The sequence below is a fragment of the Dreissena polymorpha genome, chromosome 1 (genome assembly GCF_020536995.1).
Source record: "Dreissena polymorpha isolate Duluth1 chromosome 1, UMN_Dpol_1.0, whole genome shotgun sequence".
NCBI lineage: Eukaryota > Metazoa > Mollusca > Bivalvia > Myida > Dreissenidae > Dreissena > Dreissena polymorpha.
Window position 1 is genome coordinate 85,369,552 of NC_068355.1, and position 20,959 is coordinate 85,390,510.

Below are 20,959 nucleotides of genomic sequence, written 5' to 3' on the forward strand. Positions count from 1 at the left end.
AATCTTCAGACCAAGTTTCATGATGATTGGAACATAAAAATGTGGCCTCTTGAGTGTTAACAAGGTTTTACTATAGCCATATAAGGAAAAATGCCCTGCCATCTGGCGTCCATGTTTTTGCAACCAACTGGCATCATTTTCGAATTCATCCAAGATATTATTCCGATAAATCTTCTGACCAAGTTTCATAGGAATTGGACAATAAATATGGCCTCTAGAGTGTTAACAAGGTTTTACTATAGCCATATATAGCTTTATAAGGAAAAATGACCCGCCCCTTGGCAGCCATGTCTTTCAAGCAAAACGTAACCATTTTCAAACCCATCCAGGATATCATTGAGACCAATCTTCTGACCAAATTTCATGAAGATTGGACAATAAATGTGGCCTCTAGAGTGTTAACAAGGTTTTACTAGTAGCCATTTAGGGAAAAATGCCCCGACCCCTGGCGGCCATGTTTTTCAACCAACTGACATCATTCTCAAACTCATCCAACATATTATTGGGATGAATCTTCTTACCAAGTTTCATGAAGATCGGACATTAAATGTGGCCTCAAGAGTGTAAACAAGGTTTTACTATAGCCATATAAGGAAAAATGCCCCGCCCCTTGGCAGCCATGTTTTTCAAGCAATCGTAACCATTTTCGATCTCATCCAAGATATCATTGAGACCAATCTTCTGACCAAATTTCATGAAGATTGGACAATAAATGTGGCCTTTAGAGTGTTCACAAGGTTTTACTATAGCCATATAAGGAAAAATGCCCCGCCCCTTGGCAGCCACATTTTTCAAGCAAACGTAACCATTTTCGAAGTCATCCAAAAAATCAATGAAACCAATGTTTTGACCAAGTTTCATGATGATTGGGCAAAAATTGTGACTTCTAGAGTGTTCACAAGGTTTCTCTATAGCCATATAAGGAATACTTCTCCGCCCCCTGGCGGCCATGTTTTTCAACGAACCGGAACCATTTTTGAACTAAACCAACATATCATTTAGACAATTATTATGACAAAGTTACATGAAGATTGGGCATCATATGTGACTTCTACAGTGGTCACAAGGTTTTGTGGTTTTTTTTGACCTAGTTTTTGACCCAGCATGACCCAGTTTCGAACTCAGTCGAGGTATCAATGGGACAAATGTTCTGACCAAAGTTCATGAAGATCAGACAATAAATGTGGCCTCTAGAATGTTCACAGGGCAAATGTTGACAGCGCACGATGCAGGACGGACAAGAGGCGATCACAAAAGCTCACCATGAGCACATTGTGCTCAGGTGAGCTAAAAAAAGTGTGATAGAAGGAAGGAAGTACGGAAGTTCAAACTGGCAACTATATGTCTCCCATATATATATATATATATATATGGCCTACAGTCCTTCCCAAAATTATAAAATATTGCCGGCCATGAGGACCTATAATCATGCAGCCATTTCCGGCCCAGACTGATTATTTCAGGCCCAAAAAGTAAAAAATGACGACGAAAGACAAAGATGACATTTTTAACAATATTGTAATATTATCAGATTAATATACAAATCATTCATTTAATCATTCAGAATTTCCAAGATTTATTTAGTATTTGTCTCTTCATTCTGGATATCTGACTCCTCTACTAAAGACACATATTCTGACTTATCTTCTTTCGTTTGATACCCATCAGGCATAGCCTTGGGTGGGCGCTAATAATTAAGTCGACGAAGACCATCTCCCTGTATCATGAGCATACAATACTTAATCGTTTTGCTAAGCGGTTGTAGGCTAGCAGACATTATAATATAATACTAGTCTTAAAGTCATTCCCAATGCTTTTGAGTGAATTATTTTGATGATTTTTTTTAATTATGGTAGAAAACTTTGTTGGTCCTGTATGTAGGTGTGAGTTTGTTACGTAAAAACCTCATTAATATTTAATTTTACATAAAACCATCGAATCTTAACAGCCATTTGTCTACAGCTGCTGAAAGGTCATAAGCTGTAACATCTTCAGTGCTGAGTTTGTTCATCATGAGAGTTTGGTTTGGCTCCTTCACCAAATTTTAATTGAAACGTTTTAAGATATTAACCCTTAAAGCGCTGGAGCTGAATTTTAAAGGCCTTTGCAAACAGTTTGGATCCAGATGAGACGCCACAGAACGTGGCGTCTCATCTGGATCCAAACTGTTTACTATTCTGATAGTATTCTTTGAAAAAAAATGAAGAAAATGCTTATTTTACAAATTCAGCAGACGACATTTTATCAGACGACAAATTTCCCAGCATGCAAAGGGTTAAAAAATAAAATGAAAACAAAATCACCAGTTATATATCTGGATACTGTGTTTTCCTTCTAACCCCGGTGTAAATATTGTCAGATCGCTTCGAACTCCTGTGTAGGTGTTGACAGATCGCGGAAAGATCACAATGACCTGTTAATGCCCTGCTTGCTACGAATTAATCGGATATAACGGGAACCAAAAGTATATGGTATCGATTCGCTCCCTTTGCGAATCTACTCATATAGTGATGACGTAGTGTGAAATTTGCATTGACGACGCAGCAAACATCTTCGGATACCGTTATGCACGTACGTCATTCAAGAAATGCAACCAATGAAAAAATGTTTTACATGATTGGAGTATTCATATATAACTCGATATATACCCACTTTTGCCTTGAAACTTTACTGGAAATAGCTTGAGGAATTCCAAATTTCGCCATAATTTTATTACCGGACACGAGGTCCGGCAATATTTGAATCATTTCCGGATTTTCCAAATTATTATCGGAAAAATCCGAAGGACCGACGGTATTTCGGAAAGACTGGGCCTATATATATGGGGAGCATAATAAGTATATGTTTTTCCCAAATGGCACCAAAATATCCCTAAATGAAGGTTTTCAAAAAAAATCTTTATTTTAAATCTCTTTAAAAGTTTTTTTCCGCATGCTACAAGCATTCCATTTAAATAGAAGACTTTGTCATCTACTTAATCTCAGATCTAACTCGATAAATTGAACCTTAGAAAATATAATATGAAAAACACTTGTATTTTCAATTTTAAAGTTGTTGTTACCAAAAACAACAACACACATTTCCAAGTTTAAGTCAGAACCCAGTGAGTTTCCCAATCCAAAGGAACCCAGCCCAAATCCCAAATTGAAAATGGCAGAAAAACAACTGCAGATAATATGTGTCTATTTCATGCATTTTTGTAGTTTATTACTAACCTTGCTGATAATCCATGGTATTGCAGGTTGGTATCCCGCTCAAGTTACTCTCCGCAAAAGTTACTCTCTTAAACAAAAAAATGAACATGCAGTTTTTTTATCACCATGAGTTGTTAATTATTTCAATAACTAATATGAATTATGATGTATAGTTTTATAGGTATATTCCACAGCAGTATCTTCTTATCCAAATCTTGATTTCTCAAAAAGTTGCTTTATTCATGGCCAAACCCCTTGAAAACTAGGTTATTGAAATGCACATACATCATGTACTGGAATGAAAAGTGAGATTCTCTGGTATTAATGGATTTAATTGCCTCAAAATGCTGCCAAGCAGAACATTTGCTGGGGTCAAAATGAGTACTTTAAATTGGATTGTGTCAAAATATAGGAATCTGCGTCTATAATCCTTGTGCTGGGTCAGTAGAACATTTTGAACGAAAATGAAAATCACTTATCGTACTTTTCCATAATATTCAGCATCTCAGGGTTTTTGATCATTTTGTGTTTCTATTCAGAACCAGGCTCTTGTGATGATGTCAACACCCTGCATTCTGATTATTTTGTTTACTTACATTGAAATTTGCTTCCCTTGAAAAATAATACAAACTACAAAGCCACCAGAATGAGGAACAACAGGTAAAATTGCATTTCAAAAGCTTACTTCAACTTAAAGGGGCCGTCCAACAGATTGGTAAATTGACAAAATTTTAAAAAGTTATTTCAGATTCGCAAATTTTCGTTTTAGTTATGATATTTTTGAGGAAATAGTAATACAATGTACTGACCATTTACAATGCTCTTAAATATCTATTATATGCATGTTTTGATGATTTGAAAACCTGAAAATTATAAGGCATCGTGCAACGCGAAACGATTGTATAATTTGGAAAGTTCTGTTTTTGTCATTTTATTTTGGGATACTACGAGGATTGCTTATATAGGTAACAAGAGATGTGTTTGTCAGAAACAAAATGCCCCCTATTGCGCCGCTTTGAAATTATTATTTTTTTTTTTTGGACCTTTGACCTTGAAGGATGATCTTGACCTTGAACTTCCACCACTCAAAATGTGCAGCTTCATGAGAACGCCACTTTGAATTTAAAAATAAATAAATTGACCTTTGTCCTTGAAAGATGACCTTGAACTTCCACCACTCAAAATGTGCAGCTTCATGAGAACGCCGCTTTGATTTTTTTTTTTTTTTACCTTTGATCTTGAAGGATGACCTTGACCTTGAACTTCCACCACTCAAAATGTGCAGATTCATGAGATACACATGCATGCCAAATATCAAGTTGCTATCTTCAATATTGAAAAAGTATGGTCAATGTTAAAGTTTTCGGTCGGACAGACGCCATATATTTGACAATTGACCTTGAAGGATGACCTTGACCTTCACCTTTCAACACTCAAAATGTTCAGCTCCATGAGATACACATGCATGCCAAATATCAAGTTGCTATCTTCCATAGTGAAAAGGTTATGGCCAATGTTTAAGTTTTTTGGACGGACGGACAGATGCCATATATTAGACATTTGACCTTGAAGGATGACCTTGACCTTCACCTTTCACCACTCACAATGTGCAGCTCCGTGAGATGCACATGCATGCCAAATATCAAGTTGAAATATTGAAAAAGTTATGGCCATTAAAGTTTTCGGACGGACGGACAGACTGACATACTGACTGACAGTTCAACTTCTATATGCCACCATACGGGTGGGGGGCATAAAAATACATCCGCTCTAAGCATAAGCATGGATGGTCGAGTGGTCTAGGCGGGAGACTTTTTACTCCAGGACTCGAGGGGTCAGTGGTTTGAGCCCTGTTGAGGGTTACTTTTTTCCATTTTTTAAATTGTATTCTTGTTTTTTACTGGAGATTTCTAGTTCAAATGTTTAAATTTATCAATATAAAGCATTTAATGACAAGCTCCAATACATGCCAAAATCTGTTGGACGGCCCCTTTAAATAATCAAAATGTGTCCATATTCCATAGATTTCAATCTAATTGGTACTCTTCATTAAATTTCCAGATAAATTGCAAAGTGAAGCTGATGACTCTACTACTGTCATGGTTACCCAAAACTTCAAGCTACATAAATGCTCAAAATCAAAGAAAATTTTGTAAAACATTTCGTAAAATAAAGTTAACCCATAAAAAACAGTGATCTTTATAGCAATAGCCAAAATTTCAACGATAGATGTGGTATCATCTCATCTTTGCCTGTGGTCCGATCAGGCCGCCAACCAGCTTATTCCATGCATCTCTGTTTTTGGCGAGTCTCTCCAGCTGCCCCCATGTTCGGCCCATCTGCTTAGCATCTGCATCCAGGTCCCAAATCCCAGGTGTTTCTAGACTGCCCTTTCTTCCTTTTCCCTTGGGGGTTCCATGATATGAGAGATAACCTTGTGGCACTGGATGCAGGCTTGCAAAGGTTGTGGCCTATCCAGCCCCAACATCTCTGAAGGATGTCTTCTTCAACTGGCCACTGCTTTGTTCTTCTCCATAATTCTTCGTTGGAGATCTTGTGTGGCCAGCTGATCTGGAGGATTTTCCTGAGGCAGGTGTTGATGAAGACCTGTATTTTCTTCATAGTGGTGACAGAGGTTCTTCAGGTCTCTGCTCCATAGAGGAGTAGTGGCTTTACAATGGTATTGAAGAGCCTAGCTTGGTGGTGATGCCAATTTCGCTGGATCCCCAGATGTTCTTCAGCTGATGGAAGGCTGCTCATGCTTTACCGATGCAGGTTCTAACATCTGTATCCGTTCCTTCCTGGTTATCCAGAATGCTGCCAGTGTTTTTTATGGCAATTTTGGGGCCGATATTCGGCCCCATTCCCCTACAAAAATAGTATATATTTTCCCCTAATTTTTTTGAAACAATCCCCTCAAAAAGTAAAAAAAACAACTGCCTCATGAAAGATATATCTCAAATTCATTTTATAAACAACTAACAAGGTATATAACTATAATCAATATGATTTTTTATTATTATAAAGAGTTATATTAAATTAGGTTTTCCCAAATCAGTGGACTTCATGAATTAAATTTTTTTCAAAAATGGCCAAGAAAAGACCTGATGTATCTATATTTTGTCAATATTTGTTGATAAAAGTATTCCAATTTGGCCCATTTTATTGATAAAAAAATGCTCACATTTGCCATTTTATTGATTAAAAAAATCCCAATTAGACTCTAATTGGCTTGGAAAGCTGATACTGTGCATGACGGCTGAACTGAGTGAAACTAATGTTGAACAAATCATTGATATATATTTAAGAAAAAGAACAGAGACATTCAGCTGTAAATATTACATTCATACATACATGTGTATTCATATAATAAATATCATTACATATAAAAGAATGACTTCTTAATTTTCCCCTTTTCCTAAAAAAACGATGCATTTTTCCCCTTTGGACGGGCCCCGCCACCACCCCTATAGGTGAAAAAAAACACTGGCTGCCGAGATAGGTGAAGCTTTCTACCTCCAGCGCCTTGCCATGGACTGGGATGGGTGTGTATGAAAACATAGTAGATTCTAGCATAAGAGCAGTGTGCGCACATCCTGTCAGGCTATGTAAGGGTTTCAGTGGGAAAACCCTTGTTGCAATTGGACTTTTCTTACATCAAATCAGTGAATCAAAGTTTTAAGTTTAGTTAACCATATGTCTACTACAATCCAGAAATCTCCCTTTCAGGTGTGACATCTGGATACAAGGTAATCATGCGCGTAGTGAATGTTAATGCGGGCGTGTATGAAACTAATTTCAGGTTTGTGTGGTTAAACACGCTGTGATTAAACATCAATTTTTGAAAAGGATTTAATGGGAAATAAAAACATCTTTGAAGGTGAATCGTTTATTGCTGAATTGTTTGCATCAATTAAGAAATTATTTTACTTGTTTCCTTATCTGCTTGATATGCAATTAATGGAGGATATAGAGTAAACACCTGATTTAATCATATATGCACAAATGAATCAAACGTACAAAAATGTATTTAATTCAGTACAAATCTTTAATAAATTTTAAAACACAGTATTTCAAATTTAGCTTCATCATAATTAAAAGGTTACTGTGGGGAAGCAAATATTGTTTCTGCCTCATCACCAGGAAAAATGCTAATTTATACTTTTATTATCTCCGGAATCTAGTTGCAACAAGGGCTGTTTGTAAAACATGCATGCCCCCCATATGGGCTGTCCGTTGTAGTGGCAGCCATTGTGTGAATATGATTTTTGTCACTGTGACCTTGACCTTTGACCTAGTGACCTGAAAATCAATAGGGGTCATCTGGGAGTCACTATCAATGTACCTATGAAGTGTCATGATCCTAGGCAAAACCGTTCTTGAGTTATCATCCGAAAATCATTTTACTATTTCGGTTCACCGTGACCTTGATTTTTGACCTTGTGACCTCAAAATCAATAGGGGTCATCTGCAAGTCATGATCAATCTACCTATGAAGTTTCATGATCCTAGGCGTATGCGTTCTTGAGTTATCATCCGAAAACCATTTTACTATTTCGGGTCACCGTGACCTTGACATTTGACCTAGTTACCTCAAAATCAATAGGGGTCATCTGCGAGTCATGATCAATCTACCTATGAAGTTTCATGATCCTAGGCGTATGCGTTCTTGAGTTATCATCCGGAAACCATTTTACTATTTCGGGTCACCGTGACCTTGACCTTTGACCTAGTGACCTCAAAATCAATAGGGGTCATCTGCAAGTCATGATCAATCTACCCATGAAGTTTCATGATCCTAGGCGTATGCGTTCTTGAGTTATCATTCAAAAACCATTTTACTATTTCTGATCACCGTGACCTTGACCTTTGACCTAGTGACCTCAAAATCAATGGGGGTCATCTGCGAGTCATGATCAATGTACCTATGAAGTTTCATGATCCTAGGCCCAAGCGCTCTTGAGTTATCGTCTGACAACCACCTGGTGGACGGACCGACAGACCGACCGACAGACCGACATGAGCAAAGCAATATACCCCCTCTTCTTCGAAGGGGGGCATAATAATTAAACTCTCAGCTTTATAGCCCAAAGGGTTGCCGAGAGTTGCATTGCGCAGTCTTTTGTCCAAATTTTAGCTACAAAATTTTATCGCCACTGAAAATGCTAAGGAATACAGATTCTGTAAAAACTTATATCAATGTTTACCTGCCTAAAGCACAAACTCTTGCAAATGGTACCATTAAAGCAAGATATAATTGCTTTTTAATTTAATAAGTTATTTTTTCATATGCTTTATCCACCATATTGGGAACCAGTGGAAATGTTGCAGACAAAAAGTTGACAGGTGGCAGTCAGGGCCCTCACTCTATCAAATCTGCCGCTGAATTTTGGCGGCATTCCCCCACCTGAAAAGTATATTTTTTCCCTCGAAACTGATTTTTTCCCCCTCAGAAAATAAAAAAACAAAACAAAATTGCTGATCTATAGTTGAAAATTGACTCCAGTATATCACTGTTACGATTTTGTAGCATAATCCCAAAATAACATGTTTTAAATTGAGAATTGTTTTGCTTTTCACGAAATTCTAACACCTTCGGTGCGACATTTTCACTGGTTGTTTCTGGTTGTCGCAATGTTTGTTTCATAGGTATTAGTGTTTTAGCGTGTCGACCCATCAAACGTTACATCGGTGATCCGATGTTATCGCGTGGTGTGTTTCTTAGTTCTAACAGGGCTAAGTAGATGTCGTCTCCTGTTTCGCTACACTTTTTATTAAAATTTTTCACGGTTTGTACAGCCTTTTCAGCAAGGCCGTTTGTTTGTTGGTGCAAAGGCGACGACCTCATATGGGTGATGCCATATTTTTCGATGAATTCTCGGAATTTAGCACTGGTGAACTGTGAACGGTTGTCCGAGATGATTGAGTCCATGATTCCATAACGAGCCACGTTTTGCTTGATGTGTTTTAAGATGGTGCTCGTTCGAGTGTCTCTTTGTAATGGTGCTACTTCAATGAAGTTGGAGAAGTAGTCTACAATGATTAGGTAATTGTTACCCTCTAGTTCACATAAGTCCATTCCAACTTTGCTCCAGGGTAGCTCAGGTACTGGTTGGATGATCATTGGCTCTTTTTGGCTCATTTTCCGATGCATTAAACACGCACTACACTTGCCAAAAAGATCTTCAATTTGTTTGTTCATGCCGGGCCAAAATACTAACTCTCTCACCCTCTTTTTACAGTTCACTACCCCTAAATGCGACTTATGTATTGCTTTCAACGTTTCTGTTCTCATTTCTTTCGGGATACACACGCGTTCCCCTCAGTACAGAACTCCATTGTAGATTAATATTTCATCGCGGTTATCCCAAAATGAAACGGCTTCAACTGGAACTTCGCACTTTGTTTCTGGCCATCCTCGAATGATAACCTTTGCCAGTACTTGGAATTGTTCATCCGCTTGTGTTGTGCGTGCAATTTTGTCATGGTTTGAACACAACAGCGTGTCGAGCTTCAAAGCCATCAACTCTTCATCGATAGTTTTCTCATCTTGATTTTCTAACGGACATCTGCTGAGGCAGTCTGCTTGACCCATGTCCTTGCCGCTTTTGTGCACGAGGTTGAAGTCATACGGTTGAAGCTTCAAAATCATTTGTTGAATCCTTAGCGGAGCTTTATGTATTTCTTTCTTTAGAATCGACTCCAACGGTTTGTGATCAGATTCCACTAGGAAAGTATCTCGGCCATATTGCAGTTTGTGGATTTTTTTGCAGCCATATACAACGGCTAGCATTTCTTTTTGGATCTGAGCGTACCGTTGCTCTGTCGGTGTGAGCGCACGTGACGCATATGCCACAACACGGTCCTGTTGGATTATCGCGGCTCCAAGGCCTCTCATTGATGCGTCTACTGTGAGTGTGACAGGTTTATTCAAGTCATAGTTCTGAAGTACTTTTGTTGAAACAAGAGCTTCTTTTATTTTATTGAACGCGCTCTTCGCTTTGTCACCCCAGCTCCACGTTTCTAGCCTTTTCATAGCATGCAGTGGTGCATTCAAATCACTGAGATTTGGGATGAACTTAGACACATACGATAACATGCCTAACACGGTTTCCAGCTCACTGAAGCTTTCTGGCTCTCTCATGTCTGCTATCGCCTTCACTCTTTGATCTGTCGGTTTAATTCCGTCTCCAGTCAGTTTGTGACCTACATAGTCCACTTCTGGCTTGGCAAACATACACTTTTTCTTATTCAACTTCAGATTAATCGAACGTGCCTTTTGAAGCACCGTTTCCAAGCGCCTGTTATGTTCTTCCAGTGTTCTACCATGAATCAAAATGTCGTCAACAATTATTTCTATCATGTCAATGTTAACAAAGTTCTGTTCCATGAACACTTTACTCGAACACTTCACGCCCATCGGCATCCGCAGGTATCGGTACCCGCCGAACGGAGTATTAAACGCTGTAAGCTTCGAGCTCTCATCAGTTAATAACCCATATTCGCGTCTAGCGTTGTAAAGTATTTATCCCATTTAATCTTGTGGCAACATCATCAAAACTGTTCATTGGATAATGTTCTCTTAATTCGGATTGCGCGGTTTAAATCTGTGGGGTCAATGCATATTCGCACTCTTCCGTTTTTCTTCCTTACGCACACCAAACTACTGACCCATTGCGTAGGTTCTGTTACTTTAGCAATAATGTTGCATTTCTCTAAGTGTTTTAGTTCAGCTTGCAATTGTTCACGAATCGCGACTGGAACCGGTCTTGGTGCATGAACTACTAGTTCTATTGACTTATCGATTTTAATCTCGTACTCGCCCGGTATACACCCAATCTCTTCCCCAAGGACGTCACTATATTTCTAAATGATAGATTCTGTTTCAAGTCTTGCGGTGTGTATTCTCATGATCAGCCCAAAATCAACTGAATCATCCCTTCCAAGCAAGTTTATGCCTCTTGGAGTGTTCATAATCGGGAAATTAACCGAACGCTTGATATTTTTATGCTTGCACAGCAATGTAATCATTCCTAGCGCCTTCACTGCTGGCCCATTGACACCGCTAATAATAACATCACTCCTTGTGATTGGTGCAACCTTTTCAAATAGCTTCGCTGTTCCATATGACATGACACTGCACATTGCGCCACTGTCGATTTCAAATTTTACCGTTTTACACCCTATTTTCAAGTTAGCGGACCATTCATGATTATCTTCACTCGATGTTACGATAAATACGTCGTTCACAGCCGCATGCTCAAACTGGTGAAACATTTCCTCGACCTGGTCTTCCTGGGCTTCTGTATAGTTGACACGTCGTTGACCTCCACGGCCCCGATATCCACGGTGGATTCCCCGATCACTCCCGCGATGACGCAGTCTACATCCATAGCCACGTGCCACTCTGTGTGATATCCCCTTTTGTTGATGCGATTCCCCACCGACTGCAGGACATAATTTGGATGCCTTGAAATGGCCAAACTCACCGCAATTGTCACACTGTTTTTGATAGACGGGACATTTCCTTACTCCATGTTTTCTGCAACACTTGGCACAGTATTTTTGTTGCTTATGAGGGTTTTGATGCGTTCTAGCGATGTTTACATGAGGGCTTTTGCCCAGTGATTTGATGTGAGATGTGGTCAATTCTATTTGCCTACAAACCTGCAAGACATGTTCGATGGTAAGTTGTGTAACCAGTATCTCCATCAGCTTTTCACTACACTTTGTGTCATTCATGCCATTAATGATCATGTCACATATTAACCCTTCTTTTTGTTCCCCATATTGACAGTGTTCGGCCTTTCTTTTTAATTCTGAAATGTAATCCATTATTGACAGGTTACCACGCTTTGTGTTGAGGAACTCTTGTCTTTTAATGTTACGGTAATTATGCACTCCGAAATGTCTGTCAAATTTTGTGAAAACTGTTTCTAGATGGTATTTATCCTCGGCTGGCACTGCCGCGATTCCAGCATCCTGATTGGCAACAACTTCCGGCACCCACGCGAACGAATCGTAAATTTTTACACACTCTCTCCCAATGTTGGCAAGTAGGACACCAACCTTTCTTTTTCCAGGCTTGTCGTCCAGACCTAGCGCGTCCAAATGAAGTCCCGTTTGTAGTCTTCCCAACTTGATGCACTTTCTGAGGGGTGAAATTCCGGTAATGGCCTGATTCCCTTTGAGGCCATTTCGCTGTTGTATAAAATGAACCTTAACAACAGATGTGCAACGTACGATTGTCATGCAATCGCCTGATTGTGCCGATTTTTAATAGATTTCTGACACCATGTAATAACTCTGAACTCGTCGGTGGGTAACTCACAACTGGCTTTATTCATAGATTCACATCTATCAGGGTTTTTTTTTAGAGAAAGGGGAAGACGCTGGACGCTGGGTGAAAGGGAAAAAAAGAGTGCGAAAGAGACATATTAGGGGAAAAAATAAAAACTGTTCATTTCAATGTCTATAACTCATCAAAAGAGGCTTGTCTCCGTCCTTTTTGTTCTAAAACACATTTAACACGTATTAAAGATTTTCCCAAATCAGTGGACTTCATGAATTAAATTTTTTTCAAAAATGGCCAAGAAAAGACCTGATGTATCTATATTTTGTCAATATTTGTTGATAAAAGTATTCCAATTTGGCCCATTTTATTGATAAAAAAATGCTCACATTTGCCATTTTATTGATTAAAAAAATCCCAATTAGACTCTAATTGGCTTGGAAAGCTGATACTGTGCATGACGGCTGAACTGAGTGAAACTAATGTTGAACAAATCATTGATATATATTTAAGAAAAAGAACAGAGACATTCAGCTGTAAATATTACATTCATACATACATGTGTATTCATATAATAAATATCATTACATATAAAAGAATGACTTCTTAATTTTCCCCTTTTCCTAAAAAAACGATGCATTTTTCCCCTTTGGACGGGCCCCGCCACCACCCCTATAGGTGAAAAAAAACACTGGCTGCCGAGATAGGTGAAGCTTTCTACCTCCAGCGCCTTGCCATGGACTGGGATGGGTGTGTATGAAAACATAGTAGATTCTAGCATAAGAGCAGTGTGCGCACATCCTGTCAGGCTATGTAAGGGTTTCAGTGGGAAAACCCTTGTTGCAATTGGACTTTTCTTACATCAAATCAGTGAATCAAAGTTTTAAGTTTAGTTAACCATATGTCTACTACAATCCAGAAATCTCCCTTTCAGGTGTGACATCTGGATACAAGGTAATCATGCGCGTAGTGAATGTTAATGCGGGCGTGTATGAAACTAATTTCAGGTTTGTGTGGTTAAACACGCTGTGATTAAACATCAATTTTTGAAAAGGATTTAATGGGAAATAAAAACATCTTTGAAGGTGAATCGTTTATTGCTGAATTGTTTGCATCAATTAAGAAATTATTTTACTTGTTTCCTTATCTGCTTGATATGCAATTAATGGAGGATATAGAGTAAACACCTGATTTAATCATATATGCACAAATGAATCAAACGTACAAAAATGTATTTAATTCAGTACAAATCTTTAATAAATTTTAAAACACAGTATTTCAAATTTAGCTTCATCATAATTAAAAGGTTACTGTGGGGAAGCAAATATTGTTTCTGCCTCATCACCAGGAAAAATGCTAATTTATACTTTTATTATCTCCGGAATCTAGTTGCAACAAGGGCTGTTTGTAAAACATGCATGCCCCCCATATGGGCTGTCCGTTGTAGTGGCAGCCATTGTGTGAATATGATTTTTGTCACTGTGACCTTGACCTTTGACCTAGTGACCTGAAAATGAAGTCCCGTTTGTAGTCTTCCCAACTTGATGCACTTTCTGAGGGGTGAAATTCCGGTAATGGCCTGATTCCCTTTGAGGCCATTTCGCTGTTGTATAAAATGAACCTTAACAACAGATGTGCAACGTACGATTGTCATGCAATCGCCTGATTGTGCCGATTTTTAATAGATTTCTGACACCATGTAATAACATTTAACACGTATTAAAGTCAAAGTCCTCAATTAAGTTGCAGGTGTAGATCTAATTATGGGAAATGTTTTCAACTATATTTCTGTACTGGGGCCGGGGGACGATGTCAATTTTGTGATTTCAATTTCATGATGAATGGGTTGACGATCTTGATCTGCTACAGTATTGGAAGGGAAAGGAGCGGCAGCTGCCGATTGTCTACTTTCACTTTCACAATGTTCGATGTTGATTACCTCAGAATTCTGATGGGTTATAACGGTTTTCGATGATTCTTTCTTAAAAAATGCCTCGATGCGTTCAGTATCTTCCAAGTCCGAATGTTTTATTTTGTTTGTGTAAGAACGCCAATTGTGAGACTTTTTTTCTGTTTTCACGTTTATATCTTGGCTTGCACATAGCCCGGATGAAAATTCGACTGGTTTCTGGTAATTTATTGACGAAACACCCTTCTCGCGCAAGACCGGTATCCAGTTAAATAGTCACATGATTATTACGATTAGTTGCCCAGTTTACATAACGTTATTTAAGAGCTATATTTAGAATAACTGGGATTCCCAGATTTTTTTGTGTTCGTCTGGAGAGAGAGAGAAAGATCGTTGTACATGGTGCAAATTGGATAATTGTCGAATGCCCAAAGGAAAAATAAACATTTCTTTGAGAGAAAATATTATATTTTGGTGAAAAATGATATTTTTGGTGGGGAGATTGTATTTTGAGGGGAAAAATTCTGGTAGGGGAAGACGCCGAATATCGGCGTCACTTTCTTAGTAAAAAAAACCCTGCATCTATATAAACCTCAATACAAGTAACTCATGACTGCATGATTTAACAAGACAATACGAGTTGTGTCCCTTACATTACAATACATGACATTGCTGAGATAAAATCAGTTTCAAGCTAGTATTTTACCCTATTTTTCACCCACTTTCATTTTCTGTTTAATCCGACATTCATAATCCAGTTTTGACCAGATTGTTTGCTTTGATTGTACATCACTTTAACACCTGCGTACTGCGATAAACAATAACCCCACTTGTCAAACATCACAGGTCATTTCTGGTGTTGCTATTCTCTCTTGAATTTGCTTTGAACTGCCGAAACACACCACACATGAAGGTGTATACAATTACCACAGTAAATGTCACAAGTCAATACTGACCTATCTCAACAATCTTTGTGTGTAAGATACAGTGTAAACAACTTGCTTTTAATTTAGAGGTAAAGATCCCTCAGTTGGACTACTATTAAAGGCCATGCTTTCCATGAGCATGAATGACGTCATTTTGTACATGGGTCTAATTTGTGCATGCTTTCTTAAACAATAAAACTTGGCAATTGTTTTCGGATTACAAATTAAATTATACGCATTTGAAAATACTTACATGGACTAATGTTTTGTGTTAAACCAATGAATAACATATGGATATAACACATACTTCAATAAGGTAGGTAAATAGTGTGTTTTGAGATTGCCAAAAGATTCTAATGCATACATAATCATGCATGAATAACCTGACAATTTATATCCCATGCCGGTTATATGGTTATATTACGGTCGCAATCTTTGGACCCCTTCAACCGCGATATATTGGAGTTGCAGTGTATGATAGTCAATATAAATTGCCGCCATAGTCTTTTGATGATTTTTGCTTTGGCAGACTCTTGGCGTCAATAGTCCACTCTATCTTTTTAATAGCGAAAGTTTTCCTTCTTTGTCTATATTGATGCGCAAGGAATTTGGTGCGCAACATTCAAGCCCCGATATTAGACAGTTAATATCAACGGATTGCATTAATATTTACATACCTGTGTAGATAATTCATTTCTCAATAATGTTCCGTAAGAATTATGTAATGAATCTTTCAATTTTGCACGCCTGACCAATTTAAATCAACACACTACTCACATTTTCCATTCCAATCCCTGTGTCGGCTGTATACCGCAGGTAGATTTTACTCGATAACGCAGCCTATTACACTGTAATGCCTTCTTCTGATTGGTTGATATTTAAATATTTCATAACATGATGAGAGGTCACTGATTGTATTGTGATTTAAGCAGAAGTTTAACTGAAACAAATTATGACATTTAACTTCAATTCGACGCTATTTGAGGTAAAAATGAACTTCTTAACTAAAACTTTATGAGTTGGTTATGTTATTTTGCAATTTTAAGCATATTGATATAATAGCATTGTATTCATTTTTCGTTATGGTTTTTACAGGAGTTTCAGCGTTCAGATTTATTCTGAACGCGAATTATTTCAGCTACAGTGTATGAATACAAGTTTAAGACAAACTTTGCATGCAACTGGACACAGCGTTAGCTTGTTTTAGGAACAAAAAGGACATAATGGTGGACTTTTACATAAGATAACTTTTAAATAGATTGAGTAAAAGTCCACCTTTCTGTCCTATAGACAGTCACATATATAGAAATATATGTTTATAACAGCTAAACACAGTTGCTGTTTCTTGTTATAAATATTCCCCCATTTACAAACAATTCCCCCTCCTAAGGGCTGCAGACCCCTTCCCCCCAATGTAGTGTGAGTGCGCTGGCAGTACACCAATCTTTTGCATATCGTGATGTTTGATGTAACCTAAGTCAATAATGATGTCCAACAGGTGCAGACTATTTATTTGTATTGCAGGTTGATTAAAATCTATTTAATAGACAAACTTGAGACTTAAGTTTCTTTTACATTTAATTTGGTTTTATAAAGAATTCAAAAAGAACTTCTAACATTGCCCAAAAAGGCAAATATTCACGAAAATGGAATTATCGAGAATTTATGAATCTCTCACCAGACTTCTCCAGAGACGTAGATTATCTTCGTCTCTGCTCTCACTCATGGCTAAATGACACAATAGTTTAGATAGTTGAACATTAGTGTTTAATATTCAATGCACTAACCCGACGGGTTTGACAACTTTGTATACAATAAAGCAGTTGCAAAAATAAGGCAAATTACCGGGAAACACTCTTTTCCATTTTCCTGATTCCATTGGCTGTTTCGTCCCCTGTTTCGATTGGCTGTTTCGGCTATGGAAAATAGTTGTATGGCCATACACGAGAAAGACCGGTTATGGAAGAGAAAGACCGGTTATAAAACATTTAGTTTTAGAAAGACGTCCGAGGACTAAAAGATAAAAAGTAAATAGTAATAACATAAATTTCATTCTTAAATACGAATGAAATTATATGTACTGGTACTAGTCTTCTATCTGCAATGGTCAAATATGGATGTGTATGGTGTACTTAATAAATAAATAAACTACACGTATGGTTTATAAGTTTAATGTACATCGATAATAAATATATAAACAGGCAACATGATAGTGCGCGTGCATGTGATGAGCGCTACTGCAAGTCGACTAAGGCCACAGTAAATAACTATTAAAATGACAACATTGCTCATTTCTTCAAGTCGACTATGGCCACAGTGAATGACTCTGAAAATGAAACAATTTTTCGTTACTGCAAGTCAAATATAGCTACAGTAAATTACTCTAAAAATGTCACCACTGTTCATTAATGAAAGTCGACTATGACCACAGCAAATGACTCTTAAAATGACACAATTGTTCATTACTGCAAGTAGACTATGGCCACAGTTAATCACTCTTAAAATGACACCATCGTTCATTACTGAAAGTCGACTATGGCCACAGCAAATGGCTCTTAAAATGTCCCCATCGTTCATTACTGCAAGTCGACTAAGGCCACGGTAAATGACTCTTAAAAAGACACCATTTTTCATAACTTCAAGTCGACTATGGCCACAGTAAATGACTCTTAAAATGACACCATCGTTCATTACTGCTAGTCGACTATGGCCACAGTAAATGCCTCTTAAAATGACACCATCGTACATTACTGCAAGTCGACTATGGCCACAGTAAATGACTCTTTAAATGACACCATTGTTCATTACTGCAAGTCGACCATGGCCACAGTAAATGACTCTTAAAATAACACCATCGTTCATTTCTAAAAGTCGACTATGGCCACAGTAAATGACTCTTAAAACGAAACCATCGTTCATCACTGAAAGTCGACTATGGCCACAGTAAATTACTCTTAAAATGTCAGCACTGTTCATTACTGCATGTCGAATATGGCCACAGTAAATGACTCTTAAAATGACACCATCGTACATTACTGCAAGTCGAATATGGCCACAGTAAATGACTCTTAAAATGTCACCACTGTTCATTACTGCAAGTCGACTATGGCCACAGTAAATGTCTCTTAAAATGACACCATCGTTCATTACAACTAGTCAACTATGGCCGCAGTAAAAGACTCTTAAAATGACACCATCGTTCATTACTTAAAGTCGACTAAGGCCACAGTAAATGACTCTTAAAATGACACCATCGTTCATTACTGCAATTCGACTATGGCCACAGTAAATGACTCTTAAAATAACACCATCGTTCATTAATAAAAGTCGACTATGGCCACAGTAAATGACTCTTAAAATGACACCATCGTTCATTACTGCTAGTCGACTATGGCCACAGTAAATGCCTCTTAAAATGACACCATCGTACATTACTGCAAGTCGACTATGGCCACAGTAAATGACTCTTTAAATGACACCATCGTTCATTACTGCAAGTCGACTATGGCCACAGTAAAAGACTCTTAAAATGACACCATCGTTCATTACTAAAAGTCGACTATGGCCACAGTACATGACTCTTAAAATGACACCATCGTTCATTACTTCCAGTCAACTATGGCCACAGTAAATGACTCTTAAAATAACACCATCGTTCGTTACTGAAATTCGACTATGGCCACAGTAAATGACTCTCAAAATGGGACCATCATTCATAACGGCAAGTCGACTATGGCCACAGTAAATGACTCTTAAAATGACACCACCGTTCATTACTGGAAGTCGACTATGGCCACAGTAAATGACTCTTAAAATGTCACCACTGTTCATTACTGCAATTCGACTATTGCCACAGTAAATGACTCTTAAAATGACACCATCGTTTGTTACTGAAAGTCGACTATGACCACAGTAAATGACTCTTAAAATGACACCATCGTTCATTACTACACCATCGTTCATTACTGCAAGTCGACAATTGCCACAGTAAATGACTCTTTAAATGTCACCACTGTTCATTACTGCAAGTCGACTATGGCCACAGTAAATGACTCTTAAAATAACACCGTCGTTTATTACTAAAAGTAGACTATGGCCACAGTAAATGGCCCTTAAAATGACACCATCGTTCATTACTAAAAGTCGACTATGGCCATAATAAATGACTCTTAAAATAACACTATCGTTCATTACTGCAAGTAGACTATGGCCACAGTAAATGACTCTTAAAATGTCACCACTGTTCATTACTGCAAGTCGACTATGGCCACAGTAAATGGCTCTTAAAATGAAACCATCGTAATTTACTGCAAGTCGACTATGGCCACAGTAAATGACTCTTAAAATGTCACCACTGTTCATTACTGCAAGTCGACTATGGCCACAGTAAATGACTCTTAAAATGACACCATCGTTCATTACTGCTATTTGACTATGGCCACAGTAAATGCCTCTTAAAATGACACCATCGTACATTACTGAAAGTCGACTATGGCCACAGTAAATGACTTAAAATAACACTATCGTTCATTTCTAAAGTCGACTATGGCTACAGTAGATGACTCTCAAAATGTCACCACTGTTCATTACTGCAAGTCGACTATGGCCACAATAAATGACTCTTTAAATGTCACCACTGTTCATCACTGCAAGTCGACTATGGCCACAGTAAATGCCTTTTAAAATGACACCATCGTTCATTACTAAAAGTCGACTATGGCCACAGTAAATGACTCTTAAAATGACACAATCGTTCATTACTGAAAGTCGACTATGGCCACAGTAAATTACTCTTAAAACTACACCATCGTTCATTACTGCAATTCGAGTATGGCCACAGTTAATGACTCTTAAAATGACACCACCGTTCATAACTGGAAGTCGACTATGGCCACAGTAAATGACTCTTAAAATGTCACCACTGTTCATTACTGCAATTCGACTATGGCTACAGTAAATGACTCTTAAAATAACACCATCGTTCATTACTAAACGTCGACTATGGCCACAGTAAATGACTCTTAAAATGTCACCACTGTTCATTACTGCAAGTCGACTATGGCCACAGTAAATGATTCTTAAAATGACACCATCGTTCATAACTGCTTGTCGACTATGGCCACAGTAAAAGACTCTTAAAATGACACCATCGTTCATTACTAAAAGTCGACTATGGCCAGAGTAAATGACTCATAAAATAACACCATCGTTCATTACTGCAATTCGACTATGGCCACAGTAAATGACTCTTAAAATGACACCATTGTACATTACTGCATGTCGACTATGGCCACAGTAAATGACTCTTAAAATGACACCATTGTACATTACTGCAAGTCGACTATGGCCACAGTAAATGACTCTTAAAATGTTATCACTGTTCATTACTGCAAGTCGAATATGGCCACAGTAAATGATTCTTTAAATGACACCATCGTTCATTACTGCTAGTCAACTATGACCGCAGTAAAAGACTCTTAAAATGACACCATCGTTCATTACTTAAAGTCGACTATGGCCACAGTAAATGACTCTTAAAATGACACCATCGTTCATTACTGCAATTCGACTATGGCTACAGTAAATGACTCTTAAAATAACACCATCGTTCATTACTAAACGTCGACTATGGCCACAG

The 20,959-nt window shown here is 37.9% G+C and overlaps 1 protein-coding gene across 3 annotated transcripts in view; it reads right to left on the reverse strand.

Annotated features, from left to right (window-relative positions):
- The window catches only part of LOC127838716 (uncharacterized), a 75,650-nt gene extending 58,483 nt beyond the window's left edge, over nucleotides 1-17,167 (reverse strand). For 2 of the 3 annotated variants that reach the window (XM_052366694.1, XM_052366676.1), the window contains exons 1-2: nucleotides 17,000-17,167; nucleotides 3,216-3,282 (exon numbers count right to left, since the gene is read on the reverse strand). The gene's annotated coding sequence lies outside the window, so the exon portion shown is untranslated. Of the gene's footprint in view, nucleotides 1-3,215; nucleotides 3,283-16,098; nucleotides 16,262-16,999 lie in introns of those variants that run through there. The other variant, XM_052366686.1, reaches the window with a different exon arrangement.
- Nucleotides 17,168-20,959: the final 3,792 nt, after the last annotated feature.